Source organism: Lithobates pipiens, unplaced genomic scaffold, assembly GCF_037356315.1.
Source record: "Lithobates pipiens isolate NorthernLeopardFrog02 unplaced genomic scaffold, aLitPip1_a1.2 Scaffold_30, whole genome shotgun sequence".
Classification (NCBI taxonomy): Eukaryota; Metazoa; Chordata; class Amphibia; order Anura; family Ranidae; genus Lithobates; species Lithobates pipiens.
In genome coordinates, this window is record NW_027507791.1 from 115,211,621 (window position 1) to 115,229,433 (window position 17,813).

General features: G+C 42.9%; 1 protein-coding gene across 2 annotated transcripts in view; it reads right to left on the reverse strand.

The window, feature by feature from the left end:
* The window catches only part of STXBP6 (syntaxin binding protein 6), a 146,501-nt gene that overhangs the window by 114,511 nt on the left and 14,177 nt on the right, over positions 1-17,813 (reverse strand). The window contains exon 1 of one of the 2 annotated variants that reach the window (XM_077464781.1): positions 17,159-17,178. The exons of the other annotated variant lie outside the window; for it this stretch is intronic. The gene's annotated coding sequence lies outside the window, so the exon portion shown is untranslated. Of the gene's footprint in view, positions 1-17,158; positions 17,179-17,813 lie in introns of those variants that run through there. 2 annotated transcript variants of the gene reach the window in all.

Below are 17,813 nucleotides of genomic sequence, written 5' to 3' on the forward strand. Positions count from 1 at the left end.
TGGATTAAAAAAAAAAAAAAAAAAAAAGATGATGATTTTTATATATATGTAAAAAAATAATAATCTGATCGTTTGGATTTAAATCAGATATTTTTTTAATTTAATAAAATGCTTTTGGAGTAAAAACTAAAAAACTAAACTAAACTAAAATCTAAAAAAAAAATAGTTTTCTATTTAAGATACAATAATTTAGCTTATTCAGCATTAAATGGAGCCTAGTTATGTAGCATGAGGCTGAATATTATGCAATATTTACATTTTTGGTAAACTCATTCAATAAATCTAAGCTCTGCAAGCTGAGAACATGCACTGCATTGATGCATTCACACAATTTCTCAGTAACCATGAGATAAAACAAAGTTCAGAAAAATTCCTTTATCCCATTGTTTTGCAAATCTATGTACACTACAAATTGTATGATTGTTTGAAAAGAAATGCATCTGTACCAGGCTCTAAGTGTGAGGAGGGCAAGCAGTAAAAATTTACATGAAACCTTCTAATCAGCTTATAAACCTAATGAGCAGAAAGTGATCTTTCCGCACACAGCTTGAAGTGCTTTATTCCTCCCTTGAGGAGCAATATGGCAGCAGGCTGTAAGAGACCCAGTTTTGGAATATTTTAATAAACCTATCTATAGGTATAATAGGTTTGTGTGCAAAATGCAAGCAATACAACAAAGGAATGCAAGGCCTGGGGTCCGAATGAAACATCAAGACGTGCTGTGAAGAAAGGACATTGTTTGAAGTTCTTTATGTGGACGCAGCGGATATATTCAGTTTAAAGTTCTTTTGCTTGTTTGTTTTTTCAAAGTTTTTGTTTATGCACTTCGGTTACTAAGAGCCCATTCACACAGGGGCAACTCCTGATCCGACTTCAGGTCGCCCCTAGTCGCCTCAGGTCGCCTCAGGTCGGACAACATTTAAAAAGCAATGTAAGTGAATGAGAGCCGTCTTAATGCACACTACTGAAGTCGCTCCGACTTCAGAAAAGGTTCCTGTACTACTTCTATCCGACTTGTAGGCGACCGGTACCCATTGATTTCAATGGAGATCGCCTCCAAGTCGGATCTCCGTCTATACGGAGGCGACTTTGACAGAATTATTAGCTCTGAAGGGGGAACTCCACGGCAAATTTCTGAAAAAAATTTGGCGTGGGTTCCCCCTCCGAGAGCATACCAGGCCCTTGGGTCTGGTATGGATTCCAAGGGGAACCCCCTACGCCGAAAAAACGGCGTGGGGGTCCCCCCCAGATCCACACCAGACCCTTATCCGAGCACGCTACCCGGCCGGCCAGGAAAGGGGGTGGGGAAGACCGGGCCACCGCCTGCAAAAGAGCTATAAGAAGGCGCGGTGGCCCGGCAGAAGAACCGAAGAGGGGGACAAGACCCCCGAAGTCGGGAGAAGAGGCCGGCGGCGGGGAGGAAGAAAGCCGGACTCCTCCGCTAGCAAAAGAGCTACAAGAAGATAGCGGAGGAGTCCGGCGAGAAGACCCCCGAAGACGGAAGACCCCCGGAGCTGTGCAATAAAATATTTTTTCCCTGTGTTGTGTTTTTTTTTTGTACTTTTTTTCCACAGGTGAATGGGTAGGGGTACATTGTACCCCATACTCATTCACATAGGGTGGGGGGCCGGTATCCGGGGGCCCCCTTATTAAAGGGGGCTCCCGGATTCCGATAAGCCCCCCGCCCGCAGACCCCGACAACCAACGGCCAGGGTTGTCGGGAAGAGGCCCTTGTCCTCATCGACATGGGGACAAGGTGCTTTGGGGTGGGGGGGCCGCACGCCCCCCCTCCCCCAAGGCACCCCCCCCATGTTGAGGGCACGCGGTCTGGTACGGCTCAGGAGGGGGGGGGGCGCCCGCTCGTCCCCACCCCCTTTCCTGGCCGGCCGGGTAGCGTGCTCGGATAAGGGTCTGGTGTGGATCTGGGGGGGACCCCCACGCCGTTTTTTCGGCGTAGGGGGTTCCCCTTGGAATCCAAACCAGACCTAAGGGCCTGGTATGCTCTCGGAGGGGGAACCCACGCCAAATTTTTTTCAGAAATTTGCCGTGGAGTTCCCCCTTGAGCTCATTCTCTGCTTGGCCTCGGCAAAAGTCGCCTGGCCTGGGGCGACTTGTAAGTCGTCCCAAGTCGGGCTTGAAGTCATCACAAGTCGTTTTGAAGTCGTCCCAAGTCGCGCTGTGATCTTAACTCAAGTCGTGTCCAAGTTGCCTGACTCAAGTCGCCTACAAGTCGTGTTGCCCCTGTGTGAATGGGCTATAAACGTTGATGTTTAAGCAAATACAAGAAAATTTAATATAATGTTATTTTTTTAAATTAAATAAAAGAATTTGAGTAGTTTCCAACTATGTGCGAAATCTGTTCCGTCATCGCTTTTACTAACCTGACAGCTTATTATTCTAAATAGAATCTTTAATATTTGCGAGCAAAATGAAGGTTTCCCAACTACCAGCAAGAATGAGTCCTTACATTTAAAGAGGAAGTAAACCCTGATGAGTTTACTTCCTCTTTGATTCCCTGCAAAGGTAAAGCATAATGGACTACTATGCATTGCATAGTAGTCCATTATGTGTCACTAACCTGACACAGGAGCCAGCGAAGTCGCCGCTGTCCCCTGTAGTTGCGAGCGTCCACCTTCTTAGTGGGTCTCACTGCTCTGGCGCTGGGATTCGCTGGAGCAGCGATGATGTCACTCCCGTGCATGCGCACGGGAGCTGAAACTCGCAGCATATCGCCGCGATCTGCGGCTTACCCACTCCCTGTACCCACTGTCACAGCAGCAGGAATCTTAGAATTAACTAACTACAAGTCCTTTTAACTGCTGCAACAGACAGCTTGAAGTTCTCAGTGAACTACCAGACCGCCCATCAGCCCCCTCGTGGTTCAGTGACAGTTCCTGTAGCGGAGTACCAGTCTGCCATAAGAACATATGGGAAGAGAGCTGTTAGCAGTATCTGCAGGAGCCTCACATTGCACTTACAATCCACCAATTGCGGGTGCAATGCTCTGCAGGCTCCATTGAAAAAAAAAAAAAAAATGCATTTTTTTTTTAACTGTAAAGAAATTAGATTTTTTTTTTTTTTTTTTTAAGATAAACTTATCCTTTAAATACTGGTTGGAACATGATATACCAAAATGAAGCAGCTTTCCATTTACACGTATGACCACCCTTCTACACAAACTAAACAAAGCAAGAGTTTTTTGGGAATCCCTGCAAGGCATTACATCATGAAAACTAAATAGAGACCGAATATTTAATTCAGAAACCAAACAACCGGTTTACATTCCTTAGGGCAGCTCTAAGCAACTCATGTTACATTTGTTGCTATATAAGAGACTCTGATTCACGTTGCTGTACATAACAATTAGTGAATGGTGACACAAACAAATGGAGTTCTGACAACAGCAGTGGGTGGATGTAAAGTGGTTGTAAAGGCAGAAGGTTTTTAATCTTAGTTGCATTCTATGCATTAAGATAAAAACCCTTTTGTGTGCTGAAACCACCCCCCCCCCCCCCCCCCCAATACTTACCAGTATCTGTCCAGCGATGTCCACGAGTGTCTCAGCCACCTGGGACTCTCCTTCCTGATTGGCTGAGACACAGCAGCGACACCATTGGCATCCTCTGCTGTCAAAAGTCAGTTAGCCAAGCAGGAGGGAGAGGGGCGGGGCCAAACCAAAGCTCCATGTCTGAATGGATACAGAGAGCAGCACCTCTGCTTGGGTGACCCCATAGCAAGCTGCTTGCTGTGGGGCACTCAACATGAGGGAGGGGCCAGTAGAACAGAAGAGGGACCTGAGAAGGAGGATCTGGGCTGCTCTGTGCAAATCCACTGCATAACATGTTTTATAGGGAAAAAAAAAGACTTTACAATCACTTTAGCAGTGATTAATATCTAAAGCCAACTTGCCTTTACATTTTTGGAAAAAGTAGAGAGGGATTAGAACCCCTGTCAGTCTTTATTGCTGTCTATGCTACCCCACTTGGGGAGATTCACCCCATTTGTTTTGTTAACCATTGTCATCAAAAGCGAAGGTAAAAGAAAAGCAATAGAGGGTAAAGCTTCCACTAGATCTTGGTGACAAGCAGATATTTCCTCTCACTACCTGTTTTTGCTATAGAACAGGAAGAGAAGGAAATCTACCAAACAAGACACGGATTCCAATGAAGAAAAAAAGCACCCAAGGAGGCGCTGGAACTTTGATGTGAGTTCATACAAAAGTAGTGAGAGCAAAGTGAAAGTTTACTGGCTCAAGTAGGGCTGCTCACAACAGACAAGCCACCCTCTGGTGGGTACTTCAGCAGGTTACTAATAAAAAAATTAAAATAAACACACTACACATGCACAAATGGAAGGAACACCAGAACAAGAGATAATATTCCAAATTAAAGTTTTAGTTTGTACTTAAAAATAGCCAATGCTTTTCGGGGATCAAAGAAACTCCCCCTTTATAAGGACTTCAACAAAAAACACATGATATAATTGTACATTGGACAAAAAAATGAAAAAATATTATATATATATATAAATATCATTATTATTATTATTAAGTCTACCAATCATAGAACATCATGGATAACTTGCCTATACATACGAGTACATATATGTGCATTCATACATACATATTAACAAAGATAAAGAAATATCCGATGGCAAGTGATAATGTGTAATAGGTTCATTTTTGCAATTATCAGACGCTACATTAATCGTGCACACTGTTATACCATATACAAATACCGTATAAATAACTGAAATACCACCACATGAGATAAACACAAGTATAAAATGAAATTTGTCACAAATGCACAGATGGTAAAAAAAATAAACATAAATAAAAATTATTTATTATTATTAGTATTGTTTCAGTTATATGTACACTTGTGATTTTTACAACCATGTAGCAATTTTTACAACCATGTAGCATCTGATAACATTACCGTATTTATCGGCGTATAACACGCGTATAACATGCACTTTTTTCCCCTTAAACTCAGGGGGAAATCGCGGGTGCGTGTTATACGATGATCCTCCGAGATTTTTGAGCCTCTTCTCGAGTAGGGCTGAAAGCCGCAGAGAGTAGCCGAAAGCCACCGAGAAGGGCCGAAAGCATCCTGAGAGCTGCCGAGAACTACCGGGCACCGCCGAGATACACAGGACATCTCGGCGGCACCATTTTTAAAAATAGAACCTGAAAATAACACTGACAAGGGGACAACGATGGACAAGGCTGCATTACAAGGCTGCAATGATAGACAGGGTGCAATGATGGACAAGCTGCATGACAAGGCTGCATTGATGGGCATTTAAATGTAAGTTTTTTCTCCCTTAAACTTCCCTCCTAAACTTGGGGTGCGTGTTATAGGCCGATAAATACGGTAATTGCAAAAATGAACCTATTACACATCATCATCTGCTCTCTCTTTATCCTCTTTATGTATATGAGCATGCATGTGGATGTGTGTGTATTAATGTATACACATATGTATATGTAGTTTATCCATTGTGTTCATTGTATGACTTCATTATATTGTGTTTTGTTGTAGCCCTGAAGAGTTTCTCTGGCCCTGCAATGGTATAGGCTGTTTTTCTTAGTACAAGTTAATAAATGAATATGGACTGTTATTCTGTGGTCTGGTGCTCCTTCCAATAAGACACAGAAAACAGGGGTCAACACTCCCCACCCCCCACCTTCTAAGCTATCCAAAATAGAAAAGAAAGAAAAAAAAAAAAAACTACCTTTAGTACTACTTTACAACTACACCACAAACCAAAAACACTATTTAATTCATTTTTAATAATAAAAGCAGCCTCCCCATCCATCCATGTCTCCATACTTTATTTCGTTGAGAAAACAAAATAAAAAAAAAATAAAGAAAAACACCCTCTGGCATTTCTGCCCATGGCCATCTTGAGTAAGGGCAGATGATTCCAGTAGCATTGCTTCCTTGAATCCATCTGATCTTAGCTCAGGCATGCATGCAGAAGGGTGCGCTTAGCTGAGAAAACCCCCTCCTCCTCTCCTGAAGACTCCTGGGATGTAGGACATAATTTGCTTAGACGTTGATACCAAAAAAGTAACTAAAGAAATGGTAAAACTGTAAAAAAATAAATAAATAAATAATAGAAAAAAGTAAAACAGGATATACTTTCCTATTTACTAGCAGCAGGAGGAATAAACAGTCAATATTGACTGAAAGAATGAAGTTCTGCTTTAAACCCTTTACGATCATGTAACAGATATATGCAGCATTGAAGAAGTGGGCTTTAATCCTGGGCGTTTCATATATTGTATGTGTGTTCTAGCTGTGTGCCCTGGGGCCCTCCCTGCACGGATTCTTGGCCGTCAGTGACAGGCCCGGGTCTTCTACTAATGATCCGGACACAGGGGAACTGAATCTCTCGCTTACATGATCGCTGTGATTGGCTATCACACTGATAATTCTCCTTGTAGCACGCCCCGATATTGTTCCTCCTTGGAGAAACAACAGACTATTCCTCTAGTGATCGTTACAATGGGGTTCATTTACTAAAGAAAATATGCTGTGCACTTGCTCCAGAGCTTAGTAATGAGGTAAAGCTTTACTTTGCAAAGAACACTCAATCATACGCAAGGAAAAAAAAAACGCATTTTTGATTTCACATGATTGGATTATAGAAATGATAGATAGAAATCAGCAGAGCTACTCATTTCAGAGATCCCCCTCAGATCTAGAGCAACTTGCAGTGGACAGTATATATTGCCTTTAGTAAATCAACTTCAAAATGTATCTATTCATTTTGCTAGAGGAGTTTAAAAAATGAATTAAATGAAGATTGACTAGTTCTAGTTTAGTGAGTGTTAAGCCTGACAGCTCCGATCGGAGCCACTGTGCTAACCATGCAAGCAGGGCCGGCGCTCCTGCTAGATGAACTAGGCAGCCACCTAGTGCTCAGGCCTGCCGGGGAGGCGGGCACAGCCGGGGAGGCGGGACTCTGAAGGTAGCTGCCAAATCCGCTCTCTGATCCTGTCACCTGCGTGGCCCTATGCAAGGCTAAAGACACCCTGGCCACATCTGGGGGTGGGGGGGTGTTAGTCTTGCCCAGGGCGTGAAATAGTTAAGCACCGGCCCTGCATGTGAGGTTAGATCAGCGGTCTTCCCCCACTAAGATATTGCGTTTTGACAGGGGGACAGACCCCCAGCAAAGACACTCCAATCAGCTCTCTCTGCCATTGGCAGTCAGTTGGCTGCTGGTTTTCAAACATGCAGGTCTGACAGAAGCTGGCCATTCCATGCACCCGGGCCGAACGTCTGCGTTTTTTTATTTTTTATTTTTTTTAATGAGGCCATTGTCTCCCGACATTTGGCCAGCGCGTACCCGGCTTTAGTGTCAGTTAGTACCAGTAGAAAGGTTTTCGGGTGAATTCACACATGAGTCAAATCTCAAACCAACACATTTTTGAAGTGCAGAATATACTGTAGTTATATTTCCCAAGTATAGGACTAAAATTATATTTGCAAAGTACAAGCTACTCTGTGAAGACATGGACAGGAGCAGAGCTAGCTGAACATGACTAACAGTCTGGAGTGGAGCCAAGATATTCCTCAGAATTTAGATTTTATACACAAGGAAGTATTTAAACAATACATCTGTCACATGTTCTTCTTACCGGCTTGCCTAAAGCCAGTAAAAATCAGCTGAGGGAGGTATGGATCAGAGCTGGCTCATGGATTCCCCTTGGATTACACAGAACAGAAAGGGATATAAATGCAGTCTGCTTGGGACATGTGGCACACAAACTGAGGATTTGTGCTGAAGCTGCACAGCCAAGCCAGCAAGAAGAGCGAGCTGAGCTGTAAAATGCTAATAGTAGTAATTAAGCAGGAAGAAACCCGTATTAGGGTGTAGACACATGTAGGTGGATTTAGGTTTATTCTTGGTAAGTGGGAGCGTCAGGGATGGATCCTGTGTGGGTGATGAGTGGATGTCCCAAGAAGCCACATATTGAAAGAAAAAAAGTCAGAATATTCACAAGATGTTATCTGTTCTTCCTATAATATTCCTGAAAGCCAATTTCTGGTAACTTCTTACATTTTAGATTTATATAACAAGTACTGCCAACTCAAATACGTGTCAGCCATCACAGGACCTCTTTTTGCGTTGGTTTAAAAGCCCCATAACCTCATTAAAATGATTTAAATGTCAGCTCCTATGAACAGCGAGGAGTTCTTGGCACGGCGTTCAGTGCCCTGCAGAGTGAGGCGTACTCCTGTCACTAAGAGCCCAGACTATAGATATTTCAAGTATTTACATATGCTTAAAGATGAAGTAAACCCCCATGGGTTCCTCTTTTGCTCCCCCCACAAGGCCTGTGGCACGTCACATTCACCTACCCATCACATTTTGCCACCCGCTGGAGGCGCATGCGCGACACTGCCATATGGGTTCCAACACAGGGCCATTTGCCACGCTTTGGGGACGGCCTCGCTTTTCTCTGCATAATTATAATCTAACTCCATGTCCGCTTGGATGATGTGGCTTGAACCTGGACTCAGGTGGAACCCATATGGCGGCGTCGCACATGCGCAGTCCAGCGTGTAGGCAAATGGGTCACCATATGTGATGAAACCCCTGCAAATGAAAAGCATAATGGGCTATTATGCATTATATGACACATACCTACAAAACGAAGCCCGCGCTGTCCCCTGAGCAGGCCACGTCCATCTTCGCCCCTCTTCCTTCCAGGGCCACAGACTCCAGTTCTGTGACTGGCCGGAGTCGTGAGCGGTAGCCGTCAGTCATGGCACACTCTGGGGGAAAAACGGCACAGTGGTCCGTTTCTTCACAGCGCATGTGCAGATGACGACATTGGCGCACTACAAGTGAAATATCTCCTAAATGGCGCACATTTAGGAGATATTTCCACTACCTATAGGCAAGCCATATGCTTTTGGAGTAAAAATTGGTCTAAAAGATAGTTTTCTGTTTAAGATACATTATTAACTTTGCTTGTTCAGCATGAAATGCTGGAGCTTAGTTATGTAGCACGAGGCTATATATTCTGCAATATTTACATCTTTGGTAAACTCATTCAATGCATCCAAGCTCTGCAAGCTGAGATAACATGCACTGCATTGAGGCATTCAGACGATTTCACAGTAACCACAAGATAAACAAAGTTCAGGAATATTCCTTTATCCAATTGTTTTGCAAATCTATGTACAGTACAAAATGTATGATTGAATCAGTTCGGATATCACTGTTTTACTAACCTGACAGCTTAGTATTCTAAATAGGAAACCTTCATTTTGTTTGCAAGTATTAAAGATTCTAACTACCAGCAAGAATAAGCCATTACATTTAAAAAGCACCTGTCATTTCAGATACATCATGGCAGCGCTTGTTAGCGGGCATCCACTCATCTAATGCCATTTTGTCGATATTAAAGCGGTAGTAAACCCGCTAATTTTTTTTTTTTTAACCACCTGCAAAGCAAAAGTCATAATGAGCTAGTATGCACCGCATACTAGCTCATTATGAAATACCTTAGAACGAGGCCCCAACATCTGGCCCGATCCACGCCAAGGGAGCTGACCTCAGCATTTCTTCCGGGTATCGCGGCTCCGGCGCTGTGAGTGGCCGGAGCCGCGATATAGTCACTCCCGCTCATGCGCGCGGGAGATTTCATCCCGGCCGGTCAGCCACTGCCGGACTTTCAGCCGAGAATCCCCTTGTGCGCATGCAGTCAGCGGCGCATACCGAGGGGAATATCTCCTAAACCGTACAGGTTTAGGAGATTTTTTTTTACCTACAGGTAAGCCTTATTATAGGCTTTCCTGTAGGTAGAAGTAAAAAATAAAATAAAAAATAAAAAAAGGAGTATACAACCACTTTAAATAATGCCATATTATTTTGCAGATGACAGTGTTGCATTCAAGAGAAATAATAATTGTTTTTAGTCAAGCTGCTTTGCTTACATCAGTTTTAAATTGTTTGCCCCTTGGTCACCTCTTTAAGTGGGTCTTAGCAACGGGAGGAGGAGGTATTACCGCAAATGTGATTGCTGTGATTGGCTCTCACAGCAGTGACCTAATGAGAAGCCAGCGAGTAAGAGCTGTCACTGAAAGTTTGATTAGTGTGCTGGGAGTGTACAGCGAGCGTGCAGTCAGTGCCCAACCTAAGACCTCACAGATGTATATTTGGAGGTGGCTGAGTGTGATGGCCCATCTGCCCTGCTGGCACATGCGTGTTACAGCAGTGGGTAGGAGGTTAGTGCCCATCATCTCTTTACACATGAATAACCTTTATTTACAAAAATTATTTAAATAACAAAGGATTCCTCAAAGAACTATGGGTTAGCTAAAATAAATAGAACAACAAATGCAGCTTTTTTTGTAGCTCCTTTTATCTCCCTGGTAATAACGCCATCTAGTTGTCACTGGAGTTCTGTAAACAATGGACTTTTTAGATGAATATATGAAAAGGAGTGTAGCTAGCGGATAAATTTAGCCCCTGGGCTTAGTACTGGTGGATCTAAGCCATCAATGACGAGGGTGGTTAAAGCATTGATCCCCCCCTAAGAATTACCTCAGAACTGTGGAGACCCTATTAAGCTTTTAAGGTGGTAGTAAACTCAACATTACTACTTTGCTGCATTAAAATCATTTATAAGCAATGTACATGTTGCTCTGTTTACATTGTGTCCAACCTTTGCAATTTTGTTGCAATTGAACCAGGATCACTTTCATGAGGTCACTGGCACATGCGCATATCTGCGGCTATTTACGGCACATTCTGTGTGCCGTAAGTCTATTCCAGCTGATGCCGCGACTCCGTCGTCATCCACTCTCTGCTGCATTGCAATCCCACAAGAGTACATCCCCATGCACAGCTTCCTGACATGCCCCATGTGACTTGCTGTGTCACATGGGGTTGTAAACAGCAGCGTACAATGTATGTACAATGTGAATGCGTGAGTTTCAGACCATTGCTGGAGGTAAGGGCGGATGATTTACACTGCACAGATGCAGAAGAGAACAGTAAACATGGCTCCGGCTTCAGACAGGAGACATGGAAAGCAAAATAAGCTGCAGAACAGTCAGAAGGAACCGAGGGGGTTTATTTATACAGCGGAATGATAGAAAAGCTTTTGTGTAGTGGCTGTATTCATCTTTAGGATTTGTTTGGCCAAGTTTACTACCGAATTAAACTGTTTGTGCAACACGACTTTTTAACAAGGGAGCAAATGAGAAGTTGGAAAACACATGGAAAGGGGCCAAGAGCGTCATCTGCTGGCTGCATATGAAAATATTAAATATTAATATTCAAGATTTTTACATGACTTAAAAAAAAAAAAAAAAAAAAAAACACCACGTTTTACTTTTATTCTTAGACAATAACTAAAAATTTATACAAAACCACTATACATTCATTTAAAAAATGCAAGTTCACCAGCTTCTGAACAGACATTAATGGCTAGATTTATCTTACAGTATATGCCTCATTTTATTCATAGGAAGGAAGATTCTAATGCAAAAGCAATATGCTGCAGAAATAAGCAGGTTTTACCCCCTTTCTGGCCAGGCCATTTTTTTGCGATACTGCACTGTGTTGCGTTAACTGACAATTGCGCGGTCGTGCAACACTGTACCTAAATAAAGTTGCTGTCCTTTTTCTCCCACAAAGAGATTTCTATTGGTCGCATTTGATCACCTCTGTGGGTTTTATTTTTTGCGCTATAAACAAAAACAGAGCTATAATTTTGAATAAATTTACTTTCTGCTATAAAACACATCCAATAATTTCTCTTTTTTTTAAAATCGATTTTCCTCATCAATTTAGACCAATATGTATTTTCCTACATATTTTTGGTTAAAAAAATAAAATAAAAATAAATCAATAAGTGTATATTGATTGGTTTACACAAATGTAATCGTGCCTACAAACAGATATTTTTATTATGATGATCTTCCTTGTTTACATAGGCAGATCCCCGTTCTGCCTGTGGGGAATAATCGTAGGTGGCCAGTGGTCATCACGTCCGCCAGACCCACTGATTGGCTCCCTCTGGGCAATCTGCGCGTGCATGCCCACGTGGGCTAGTGACTGAAACGACCTAAAGGTACACCGATCCACGCAGCCGTGCCAACTTGTCACAGTAAATCTGCAGCGGGCAACAGCCATATTTTTCCCTGCTATATCAGTTCTACCTTCACAAATCAAAACATATGAACACACACACACGGCTTGCACAGAATGTACCATTTGACCAATTATGTCTTTCTAAATGGTAAACCTTTATTAATCTGTTCAGTAAAAGACATGATTCAAAGCAGGTGCCATAAAGCATCTGTCCTTACCTCTCCTGTGCCCACCAATTCACACCCGGAGTGCTTCAATATTCATATGCAAATAAAAACTCTGAAAGCTAAAACCTACACAGGGACAAAACATACAGTAACCCCACCCCCTCCAGTTCTATGAGACTACATTTGCACAGCTGCTCAGGCATTAGCCACTAATGGGGGTAGAATGTCCAAGTACAGCCCATATCTGGAAATACTGAGCCTTTCTTGGACATCTGATAGTCAGGGATCAGGGTGACGGAGGAATAATTACTAAACTCACAGCAGTAAAATCAGTCTCTATATGAAGAATAGCATGCTGGTTATACTTACTGTGGAACTTAAGGGGTTAATGTTCTGCATTGTGTAAAAAGGCTCTTTGACCTTGTATGCATAGATCCTTCCCTCCTGCACAGTCTAACTGGGGAAGGCCAGCTAACACAGGCAGGGTAGCCAACCCGCACATGCTCAGTTGTGTCTTATACTGGAGAGAACATTTCCTTGTTCTTAGAGCTAGCCAGGTCACATGATATTAACATCACACATATGGGCGTGTATGTATATAGGCTATAGTGGAAATCTCCTCCTACCTGAACACACAGCTCTGAACAAACTCTGCAGTTTATCATGTGACCATGGTATACAGATCAGCAAAAAAGGTATATAGTGGCAGTATTTTAATGTAATAAGATTTATAAGCTGTGGGCAGATGAACCATTTTCATATTACTGAGTTTAATAACACTTTAAAGTGACCGCAAGGTATTTACTGTTCTGTTTGCGTGCTACTTTTCTTAGTCATTGTACACACGTTCGGACATTCCGACTGTGTGTGGGCTCCATCGGACTGTTTCCGTCTGAGTATCCGACCGACAAAGTTTTAGAGCTGGGCTATAAATTTTTCCGACAACATGAGCCGATCGGACTTTGTCCGACTGTTTGTAGAGAATTCCGATCGGACAAAGTGCCACGCATCCTCAGATCAAATTCCTAGAAAAAGCTATTGGCTACTATCCTGAACGTAGTCCCGTCGTAACGAAATAACGTCATCACGTTCTGAACAATTGGATTTTCCAACAACTTTGTCTGACCATGTGTATGCAACACCAGTTTTGGACAAAATCCGATGGATTTGGTTGTCGGAATGTCCAACCGTGTGTACAAGGGCTTAGATTTGCAAGTAAAAAGATTGCTTAAATATATTGGAACACAAGCAACACTCATTGTGCCAATTCCGTATGTGAAGGCCCTTTGTGTTCTTTATTAAAAGCTGGTCTGGCAGACATCACAGATCATATCAAAAATACACACACCAATAGATTTGTGTAACTATATACCCAATAATCCCACAAATTCCCAATCACAACAACATTAGAGGAAATCCATCTGAAGACTAGATTATTATTGCAATGTAGGAATTACAAGGCACAAAACAGTTAACTACATTTAGTGGGTATGTGATCTTCAGAGTGACTAATGCCACTAGTATGGCATCCGTCCAATAACACGTCACCACTCAGCAGTAATTCTGCCTGTCCACATTAATTTCTTCTAGGAAAAAAAAACAAAAAAAAAAACACAACATGCAGACAAAGCTTGATATATGCAAATGTGAGAAAAAAAACATGCTAAATGAAGGAAAATTCACTTGGAGACTGTGCGCATTGTAAGACAATCAGTGCCGACTCATTTGGCCAAAAATTGAGTTCTAAGCAGGCAAGTATCAAATGGAAATAATTCTATCACTGTTAAAGATGTGATCGGCTACAAAAGAAAGGTTGTGCTTTTATTGATTCTATTACTGCATTCACTGATTTCAGGATTACAGTTTTTACAGTGGAAACTGACTTTTTTTTTTTTTTAACTTCTTTATTGAAAGAGGTCCAAGTAATTAGATGTCCCAAAGCAGGTACTTCAGTTGTGTCCAACAGCCTCCCCAATGCCCATCATATGCAGCTCGTCTGTGCCCGGATCAGAGTGGCGAGCTCTGTGTGTCATGGAGCAGGGTTTGAATTGCCCGGGCGGCAGTAACAATATCCTGCCTCCTGCGATCACATCACACTGATTCAATGTCCCGCAATTGGATCAGTGTGCCGTCTATCACAGAAGGCAGGACATTGTTACTACAGCCCGGACAGTTCAGCTCAGTGACACATGGAGATTGCGGCGAGGGAGTGGGGGACTGGGGCATGCCAGGGTGACACTCCCACAATGGGTGGCCCCCTTTCGGTATCAGCTGTTTTTTGCCATCAGCCGAATGAAACAAAAAAAGTTTTCAGCCGATAATTTTCAGAGGCTGAAATTTCGGTGCACCTCTAATAATAAATAATAATATTATTATTATTATAGTGAGCTTGGTACAGGCAGTCCCCTGGTTACAGACCCTTTTTACAAACAAGATCTTTGTAGGTTTGTTCTCAAGTTGAATTTGTTTGTAAGTGAGAACATTTTTTTTTTTTTAGGTGTAGCTCCAGCCAAAAAAATAAATTAGTTTTTACAGAAATATAGAATGTAAATCCCCTTCTACAGCAACTATGATTAACCTGAAACAAATATAAACAGCCACTATCATCCAAATATGTGTATTTTCTTATATTTCAATATACAAGCATATGGTGCAGCGCTATAAGATAAATCACTATGTATAAACCTGAATAAGCATCTATCCACGAATATCAAACCAAATAAAAAAATAAATAAAAAAAGTATATAATCTCCCTGAGGAAGTCACGTGACGAAACATATCAGTGGAGCTGGATGACAATACAGTGCATGTAGCAGAAGTGATAATAGCATACATAGGAATCGCATTGTTCAAGTACAGAAATATCACTTAGGAATTCCTGCATTGTGGATATATAAACTAGGTGCAGTTGTGCACCTGTGAAATGTGAGTGCATGTGTTTTTACGGAACTTAACCACTTGCTTACTGGGCACTTAAACCCCCCTCAGTCCCAGACCAATTTTCAGCTTTCAGCGCTGATGCACTTTGAATGACAATTGCGCGGTCATACAACACTGTACCCAAATGAAATTTTTATCATTTTTTTCCCACAAATAGAGCTTTCTTTTGGTGGTATTTAGTTACAGCTCGGAGTTTTATTTTTTGCTAAACAATCAAAAAAAGATGCAAAAAAATAAAAATAAAAAATCATGTTTTAATAGTTTGTTATACAATTTTGCAAACGGGTCATTTTTCTCCTTCATTGAAGTGCGCTGATTAGGCGGCACTGATGGCTGCATTGGTGGGCACTGATGGGCTGCATTGGTGGGCACTGATGGGCTGCATTGGTGGGCACTGATGGGCTGCATTGGTGGGCACTGATGGGCTGCACTGGTGGGCACCGATCGGCACAGATAAGGCGGCACTGATGGGCAAAGATGGGCACAGATAAGATGGCATGGATGGGTGGCACGGATAAGTGGCACGGATGGGCACTGATAGGTACCACTGATAGATGGGACTGATTGGCACTGATAGGTGGCACTGATAGGTGGCTCTGATAGGTGGCACTGCTGGGCACTGATGGGCGGCACTGCTGGGCACTGATGGGCGGCACTGCTGGGCACTGATGGGCGGCACTGGGGTGCAGCACCTTTGCGGCAGATTGTGGGCACTGTGGGTGGCACTGTTGGTGGCACTGCTGGATGGCACTGTGGGTGGCACTGCTGGATGGCGCTGGGGGCACTATGGGCACTGCTGGGTGGCACTGATGGGGGGCACTTTCATTCAGGATGGCACTGCGGTGGGCAGGTGGGCACTGGCAGGGGGCAGGTGGTCAGCTGTATTGCTGGCCGTGATCGGGACTGATGTCCCGATCACGGCCGCCGGTGATCGGCTTTTTTTTTCTCTCCTCGCGCTGTCAGCGCGAGGAGGAATAATAGCCGATTACCGGCTCCGTTCTGTCACATGATCAGCTGTCATTGGCTGACAGCTGATCACGTGATAAGGGGTCGGGATCGACCCCTTACACGGATCGGTGATCAGGCGAGTCTCATGGACTCGCCGATCACAGAGCGCGCCGCGCGCGCCCCTCAGGGGGCGCGCAGGCCGCTCGTAACTGGGACGACGTCAATAGACGTAGTCCTGGAAATGTAGGTCCGCGCTAATGCCGTCATTTGGCAATAGCGCGGATCTCAAGTGGTTAAAGTGTTACTAAACCCAGGACCCTACAGTCACTATCACTTAAAAGTTACTTCACTCTGGTTAAATTGGGTTCATGGTCTGCATAGCAATGAGGACCCAGGCTTACTCTATATGCAGTTGCTGGAGATTAGGCAAAAGCATCTTCAGGCATCTTCTTCTGGCTGGTACAGACCTCCCTTGTTCGGTTTTAAGGCATTATGGAGTCCTCTCTCTCTCAGTCTCTGCTGTTGGCTTTTATTTGAGAAGTTTCAGATTGTCAAGCTATTGTCGACAACAGTTACAAACTTGTTTACCTTAGTTGTTACAGAACACCAGACTGCTGCAACTGTAATATACCCAGATGGGTGTACCCCCTTTTAGATTACAGAGTTTTCATTTAAAGAGGCATTCTCAAATTCTACCTCAAGACAGACTTGTTTACTGTAGTTACAGAGACAATAAACACATCTGTCAAATGAAATACAAATAGTTAAGTGTTCCCATTGTATCCAATGGCATTTGTTTGAGAGGTCCACTCACACACTGAACCCGATTTTTGTTTCCAAGACCAACTGCTAAACAGACCAGTTATATCCGATAAAAAATAAATAAAAAATAATATCATAATTGTGTATCAAACGCAAAAAAGGTGTTATTGAGGATTTAAATAGAAAGTGAGTTATCACAGAGCTGCAACATACACACTTACCAGATACTTTATTACATACATCTTGTTAGTACCAGGTTGGACCGCCCTTTTGTCTTCAGAACTGCCTTAATTCTTGGTGGCACAGAAACATTCCTCAGATTTTGGTCCATACAGACATGATGGCATCACGCAATTGCTGCAGATTTGTCACCTGTACATCCAAAAAAGTGTGCCAATAAAATAGCCCCCATATCATTATACCACCTGAACCCTTGATACAAGGCAGGATGGATCCATGCTTTCATGTTTATGCCAAATTCTGACCCGACCATCTGAATGTTGGTGCCGAAATTGAGACTTATAAGATCAGGCAACATTTTTTCAATCTTCCAACGTCCAATCTTGGCGAATCTCTGCTGCTGTAGCCCATCTACTTCAAGGTTTGATGTGTTGTGCGTTTAGAGATGGTATTCTGCATACCTTGGTTGTAATGAGGGGTTGAGTTTATGTTGCCTTTCTATCATCTTGAACCAGTCTGCCCATTCTCCTCTGACATCAAGGCATTTTCATCCACACAACTGCCGCTCACTGGATATTTTCTCTTTTTTTGGATCATTCTATGCAAACCCTAGAGATGGTGTTGTGTGAAAATCCCTGTAGATCAGCAGTTTTTTTATTTTTTATTTTAAATACTCAAACCAGCCCACCAAGCACC